We start from the raw sequence: 8079 nt of genomic DNA, 5'->3' as shown, positions 1-8079 counted from the left end.
GTCGTGTCTGACTCTCTGTGACCCCACGGACTGGAGCCCACCCGCCTCCTCCGTCTGTGGGATTTCTACAGGCAAGAATACTGGAGTGGGTTGCCATTTCCTTCTCCAGATCCCTGGGCCTTTGACCGTCCCTTTTTGTCATGAAACACGACCCGGGTTTTACTCTAAAAGAAGCCCATGTGTAAGATTCCCACGTAGAATCATTAAGTGGGTGGTTCGTTAAGTCTGTACTTGACCATATAGGAATAGAGATTATTATACATTCTCATTCTACTTTGGGAAAAGGTACAATTATTTTTACATGCTGTGTGCTGTGCGAAATCACCTCAGTTACGTCTGACTCTCTGCGACCCTGTGGACTGCAGCCCGCCAGGCTCCTCTGTCCATGGGATTCTCCAGGCAAGGATCCTGGAGTGGGTGGCCATGGCCTCCTCCTCCAGGGGATCTTCCCGACCCAGGGATCGAACCCATGTCTCATATCTCCTACTGCCTGCTTTGGCCAGGCGGGTTCTTTAGCACTGCCTGTGAAGTCGCTCAGTCGTGTCCGACTCTTTGCAGCCCCATGGACTGCAGCCCACCAGGCTCCCCCGTCCCTGGGATTCTCCAGGCAAGGACACTGGAGTGGGTTGCCAGTTCCTTCTCCAATGCATGAAAGTGGAAAGTGAAAGTGAAGTTGTTCCGTCGTGTCTGACTCTTTGCGACCCCATGGACTGTAGCCTACCAGGCTCCTCCGTCCATGGGATTCTCCAGGCAAGAGTACTGGAGTGGGGTGCCATTGCCTTCTCCAGGGGATCTTCCCAACCCAGGGATTGAACCCAGGTCTCTCGCATTGCGGGCAGACACTTTACCGTCTGAGCTACCAGGGAGTCTTTAGCACTGACATCAAATAAAGTCTTTCCTGGCTTCACATGCTAATACTACCTAACACTGTGTTTCTGCGGTTCTCAGTAGGAAAACTATAAAATCCTACTGCCTGTGTTATATGTATAGACTTAGAAAAAAAAGAGCTAACCTGTTTGGAAAGTCTGCTAGACACCTTGTCCCTTTCATGTATATCGGCTTGTTTATTTTTGGCCGCGCTGGCTCTTCCTTCCTTGTCGGCTTTTCTCTAGCTGCGGCCATCAGGGGCTACTCTCTAGCCGAGGTGTGCCTGCAAGCTTCTCATTGCGGTGGCGTCTCTTGTTGCAGACAGAGGCTCTAGGGCGGGCGGGCTTCAGTCGTTGCAGCCCACGGGCTCAGTGGCCGAGGCTCCCCGGCACAGTAGTTCTGGTACACGGGCTTGGTTGCCCCGTTGACAAGTGTGATCTTCCCGGGCCAGGGATGGAACACAACGTCCTCTGCGTTGGGCAGGCAGATTCCTTACCGCTGAGCCACCAGGGAAGCCGTGTCTTGCCTTAAAGAAAGAAAACCAACCAAAATTAGGTTCAGCACGGAGGGGATATATGTATCAGTTCAGTTCAGTCGCTCAGTCATGTCTGGCTCTTTGCGACCCCATGGACTGCAGCATGTCAGGCCTCCCTGTCCATCACCAACTCCCGGAGTTTACTCAAACTCATGTCCATCGAGTCGGTGATGCCATCCAACCATCTCATCGTACGTCGTCCCCTTTTCCTCCCACCTTCAATCTTTCCCAGCATCAGGGTCTTTTCCAGTGAGTCAGTTCTTCTCATCAGGTGGCCAAAGGATTGGAGTTTCAGCTTCAGCATCTGTCCTTCCAACGAATCCTCAGGACTGATTTCCTTTACGATGGACTGGTTGGATTGCCTTGCTGTCCAAGGAACTCTCAAGAGTCTTCTCCAACACCACAGTTCCAAAGCATCAATTCTTCGGATATATGTATACCTATGGCTGATTCATGTTGTATGGCAGAAACCAACACAAAATTGTAAAGCAATTATCCTTCGAGTAAAAATAAATTAATTTTAAAAATAGGGAGGCTCTTGGATTTCCCTAGTAGCACATATGATACAGAAGCTACCTGCCGTGCAGGAGACAGAGGTTGGATCCCAAGGTTGGGAAGATCCCCTGGAGGAGGGCATGGCAACCCACTCCAGTAGTCTTGCCTGGAGAATCCCATGGACAGAGGAGCCTGGTGGGCTACGGTCCCTGGGGTCGAATTGGACACGAGTGAACGACTTCCACTTGCTACTTAACTTTCTGTTGGGTTCATTGCTACCTTCTTTGGACTTATAGCCTCCTGTAATTTTCACTTTAACTTTGCGACTCTTTCATCGAGCAATCCCATCTCGTATCCTTTGGTTTTGTTCAGTCGCTCAGTCGTGTCTGACTCTTTGTGACCCCACAGACTGCAGCACACCAGGCCTCCCTGTCCTTCACCATCTCCTGGAGTTTGCTCAAACTCATGTCCATTGAGTCGGTGATGCCATCCAACCATCTCCTCTGTCGTCCCCTTCTCCTCCTGCCCTCAATCTTTCCCAGCATCAGGGTCTTTTCCAGTGAGTCAGCTCTTCACATCAGGTGGCCAAAGGATTGGAGCTTCAGCTTCAGCATCAGTCCTTCCAAGGAATATTCAGGGTATATTTCCTTTAGCATTGAGTGGTTTGATGTCCTTGTGGTCCAAGGGACTCTCGTGTATTCTGTACAGAATGCAACAAGCAGACGCAAGCCAGAATAAGAACCATAGAAGGTAAGAAAATTTGTATATGCATCTTACCAAATCCATCTAGACATCACCTCAGAAGAAACGGTAATGCAAGATGGCACATTTCGGGTCCTACCTCTAGCATCAAAATCCCACCATTTATAAAATCCGTGCACTGCACACCTAGGAATGAGGTGTTTTCCTCCAAGAAATGACTCTTTTTATTACCGTAACCCATACATACATTTGTCCTGATTCTTACAAATACTTTTGAATAGGAAAAACAATTTCTGTTTATACCTGAAGACATTTTTTTTTAAATAATGTTTTTAGCAGATACGGATTGCCTAGAATAGCTTATTTATTCACAGTATCGGGAGAGGATTTCAATGGAAATTGCAAAATAGGATTTTGTGCTAAACACAGTATTTGGTGTTTGTGGTGTGACAGCTTCTGTCACTGAACGTATTTTATTAAAGTGTCAGGGGTAAATTGAACAGCACTCTATTTTACTGTCTTTTTAACATCTCTGAACACCTCCTCATTTTACTATTTCATGTTTTTACAGTCTCTCTGTGGGATAAATAAGCCAGTGACATCCATGCAAAATGTCAAGCGTGCTTAAGACTAATGTAAGTCGTCTGCCTGCAAAGGAATTCCATTCCAAGAGCACATTCATAAGTCCACTTTGTTCGTAAGTCCAACAAAGTTACCTGGGTACCCAAAGTAATAGGAGACGGAGTGCAATCGGTGATGTCTCTCATTCCTGCCTTGGAGGAAATGCACGTTTGAATCTTTGAAAGTTTGCAACTTGAAGGTTCATACGTAGGGGACTAACTGTATTTCAGAAGTGAGTCTTGGGCTTGGCGTTAGAACATAGCTATCCACCGTCTTCTGGAGAAGACTCTTGAGAGTCCCTTGGACTGCAAGGAGATCTAACCAGTCCATTCCTAAAGGACATCAACCCTGAATATTCACTGGAAGGACTGATGCTGAAGCTGAAGCTCCAGTCCTTTGGCCACCTGATGTGAAGAGCCAACTCTTTGGAAAAGACCCTGATGCTGGCAAAGATTGAGGGCAGGAGGAGAAGGGGACGACAGAGGATGAGATGGTTGGATGGCATCACCAACTCAATGGACATGACTTTGAACAAACTCCGGGAGACGGTGAAGGACAGGGAGGCCTGGTGTGCTGCCGTCCACAGGGTCACAAAGAGACACGGCTTTGCATTGAACGTACTAAATAGCAACTTATTTCCCCACAGTGAAAAAAAAAAGGAAAAAAATACTTTTCAAAAGATAGAAGTTAAAAACTATATGGCAAATCTCTGTTTTTTTTTTTTTTAACCTGACAGTGATTATCATTGTAGCTTTATCTAGGTATATTCAGTGCTTTTAAAGACATTTATTAAAAGCAAAGGAAGCTCTGTTTCCATTCATGTGCCCTGAAGGCCAAGTTCCTACGTGCCCATGACAAGCGGAGCTTAACGCGGGATATTTCCGTAGCTTTTCCGTCATTAGCACAGATGCCTGCTGACACCACGCAGAACTAATTGGTTCCCTCTATAGCAGGGCATAGCTCGTATCCTGTCTGCATGGGACGTGTAAAAACTGGAACCTCCAAGACTCCGTGTCAATGAGCAATTTGAGCAGAATGCCCTCTTGTTCACCCGGTGCAAAGCAGGCTTTGACACTTCCATGAAACACAAAATCGGGTCCTTTGCAGAGACCTGGATGGACCCGGCGTCTGTCACGCAGAGTGAAGGCAGCCAGGCGGAGGAAAAACAAATACCGTATATGAATGCATATGTGTGCAGACCGAAAAAATGGGTACCTACGGATCTTTATTTGCAAAGCAGAAATAGAGAGACAGAGGTAGAGAGGAAACATATGAGGGGGTGGGATGAATTGGGAGATGGAGACGGACGTGTATACACTATTGAGACTCTGTATAAAAGAGATAACTAACCAAAAGCTACTGCGCGGCAGAAGGAACTCTGTGGTGGCCTAAATGGGAAGGAAATGCAGAAGAGAGGGGGTCTATGTGTGCACGTAGCTGATTCACTCTGCTGGACGGTGGAAACTGAATACTCTAGAGCAACTATGCGTCCGTGTGTGCTAAGTCGTGACCCACTCTTTGCGACCCCATGGACTGCAGCCCTCCAGGCTCCTCTGTCCGTGGGATTCTCCAGGCAAGAATACTGGAGTGGGTTGCCATGCCCTCCTCCAGGGGGTCTTCCCAAACCAGGGATCGAACCCGCCAGACCCATAAGACGTGTCTCTTATGTCTCCTGCCTTGACAGGCGGGTTCTTTACCACTAGCGACACCTGTGAAGCCCAAGGCAGTTATACTCCAGTGAAAATGTTTTGAAAAATAAACTTCCATGAACACCACGGCTCCTTTGTCTAACCTGACACCACCTGGCTTTGTCAGTTCCCGGTCACAACCGTCCACAGAGAACGCCAAAACATACCATTGCAGAAACCCATCTAAACTGTGTATTTAAAAAAAAAATTATCTCAGTTTTAAGGTAGCAATCTGACCAGGGCTTTTTAAAGATTATGCAGAGAAAATAATATTCCTATTTTACCAAATGTCATCAAACCATTATGAATGTGTATTACATTCTGAAAGCTCCATTAAACACTTGCCATGGGTTTCCCTGGTGGGAAAGAATCCACCTGCCAATGCAGGAGACGTGGGTTTGGTCCCTGGGCCGGGAAGATCGCTTGGAGGAAGGCATGGCAACCCACTCCAGTATCCTTGCCTGGAGAATCCCATGGACAGAGGAGCCTGGTGGGGCTACAGTCCATGGGGTCGCAAAGAGTCAGACATGGCTGAGTGACTGACACTAGACTAGCAATCTCTACAAGAGTGTGTGTGTATTTCTTCCTTTTTCTCAGGAGCACATATATATGTATGTATATATATATATATATATATATGTACATATACACAGAGAGGGGCTTCCCTCGTGGCTCAGCTGGTAAAGAATCCGCCTGCAATGTGGGAGACCTGGGTTCCATCCCCGGGTTGGGAAGATCCCCCTGGAGACGGGAAAGGCTCCCCACTCCAGTATCCTGGCCTTGGAGAAGCCCATGGGCTGTACAGTCCCGGGCTCATCTCTGCCAACACAAACACACTTTCTGGTCTAGCTGAGACTCAGCTACTACATACTAGTAAGAAGCATTTGCCGAGATGAAACACTGGATGGCACTTCATTAAGATTATACCATCTGAAGCCACTTGGCTTCCAAACACTTAGCTGTTGTCATGACCTCGGATCTATTTACTGATGAAGAAGAACTCAACCAGGCTTCATTTTTTTTTTTTTTTAAATTCTCTTCCTGGATTACAAAGACTCTAAAAGAGAAAGTTTTTCTCTAAGAGTTAGACTTGTCAAAAGGTATGTGCCTTCGTTTACCGTGAACAGAATCCAAACTCTGAATTTTCATCTTCCCCATCCTAATTTTTTTTTTTTTTTCCAGCTCTCTTGGCATGGTGTCACCTATTTTTCTTTCTGGTTACGAAGGCATGTCCAAAAAGCACTCCCAGAAAATAATTTAACGAGTTTTCTCTTCCTAAAGTATTTTCATAATCTATCATGTCAGTGTGCTTTCTTGTTAAAATTTATATATTTTACACAAAGGGGGAAAAATATATATATATGATGTTACTGGCACACGAAGTTAGACTGACAGTCTTGATCGTAATAAAGTACACTTACCCCGAATGCCAGAGGAATGAAGAAAACAGATTCTTGTGTCTCCGGTAACCTTAGAAATGCCTTCAGTTATTTTTATGGCTTCTCTGGGCCAGCTGAGAACGCCAGTGGTATTCAGGTTGGGTCGTTAGGATTCTAATGTTTTGTGAAGTTTGTAAAAGCTCAGACCTGCTCCCCCTGAGTCGTCTTCAATGTGTGTGCGTGCAAAGGGATTTCGGTCGTGTCTAACTCCTTGCGATCCTACGGGCTGTAGCCCGCCAGGCTCTCTTCTGTCCACGGGATTCTCCAGGCCAGAATGCTGGAGTGGGTTGCCAGGCCTGCCACCCCTCAGTCCCCTTTGATTTCATGAACCCCAAATCATCTTTCCCTTGACGTCCCTCAGCTCTTCCTTTTCCGGGGCCACCCCTAGCGTGCTGAACACCACCACCGCATCTGAAACCGTGGCCCCCGAATCTCCACTTTCTAACCCCCACTGGGGCATCACCGTTTCCACAGCCCTCCTGCGTGTCTAGGGCATCAATAACTTGGACCAGTCTGGTTGCATTTCCACGTCTTGGCTATCATCAGTTGTGCTGCTGTGAACAGTTAATCCCTTGGACTGCAAGGAGATCAAACCGGTCCCTCCTAAAGGAAATCAGTCCTGAATATCCATTGGAAGGACTGATGCTGAAGCTGAAGCTCCAATACTTTGGCCACCTCATGCAAAGAGCTGACTCATTGGAAAAACGCTGATGCTGGGAAAGATTGAGGGCGGGAGGAGAAGGGGACGACAGAGGATGAGATGGTCGGATGGCATCACCGACTCGATGGACATGAGTTTGAGCAAGCTCCAGCAGATGGGGAAGGACAAGGAAGCCTGGTGTGCTGCAGTCTGTGGGGTTGCAAAGGGTCGGACGTGACTTATCGACTGAACAACAACAAATGGCAGATCGGAAGAGTCTTGGCAAAAGTGCCCTGGTAGAGTCACTGATCCTGAATTAAAGCCTAAGGTGAATCTCAAGGGACTGTTTAAATTTGGCAAGCCACTTAAGCACTGTATCTTTATCAGCGTGAAAATGGGATTAGTTAGCAATGGTATGCACTCAAGTGGGCTTCCGTGAGCCCAGTTGGTAAAGAATCTGCCTGCAATGTGGGAGACCTGGGTTCGATTCCTGGGTTGGGAAGATCCCCTGGAGACGGGAAGGGCTATCACTGCAGTCTTCTGACCTGGAGAATTCCATGGACTGTATAGTCCACAGGGTCGCACGGGGACACGACTGAGCGACTTTCACTTTCACACACTCAAAGCATAGTTTCACTTTCTTTAAAGACTGGGCTCTTGAATGAGTGGCAATATTTCAGTTAAATTTATGTTTAAAAAAAGAAATAAAAGAATTGTCTTCCGAAATGTGGATTGGGTGAGAGGCCCATACATGTGGTTCTACGTATACTTCCCTTGCAATTATCAGTTCAGTGGCCAGAGAATTCACTTTTCCAGATTTCTTAACCCTGCTAGACAGGAACTCCAAGAAACAGAGAAAGTCCATGTGCATTTTCATTCTTCGGGGATATTATCCTTTTACCCGAACGTGGAGGAAGCAGAATTAATCTCTCCTGGAAAAACAGGTGTATCTCCCATTAGACGTTCTTCATCAATCGCCTGTCTTTTACGGCTGTTCTTCATTTTCTTAGAATTTACTGAGCACTGAAGTGACTTTTACTTCAAGATCATAAAATATAAGACAAAATCCAGACCCTTCTTCACCAGTTTACA

This window comes from Cervus canadensis, chromosome X (assembly GCF_019320065.1).
Source record: "Cervus canadensis isolate Bull #8, Minnesota chromosome X, ASM1932006v1, whole genome shotgun sequence".
Taxonomy (NCBI): Eukaryota; Metazoa; Chordata; class Mammalia; order Artiodactyla; family Cervidae; genus Cervus; species Cervus canadensis.
Note: the sequence above shows the minus strand (reverse complement) of the source record.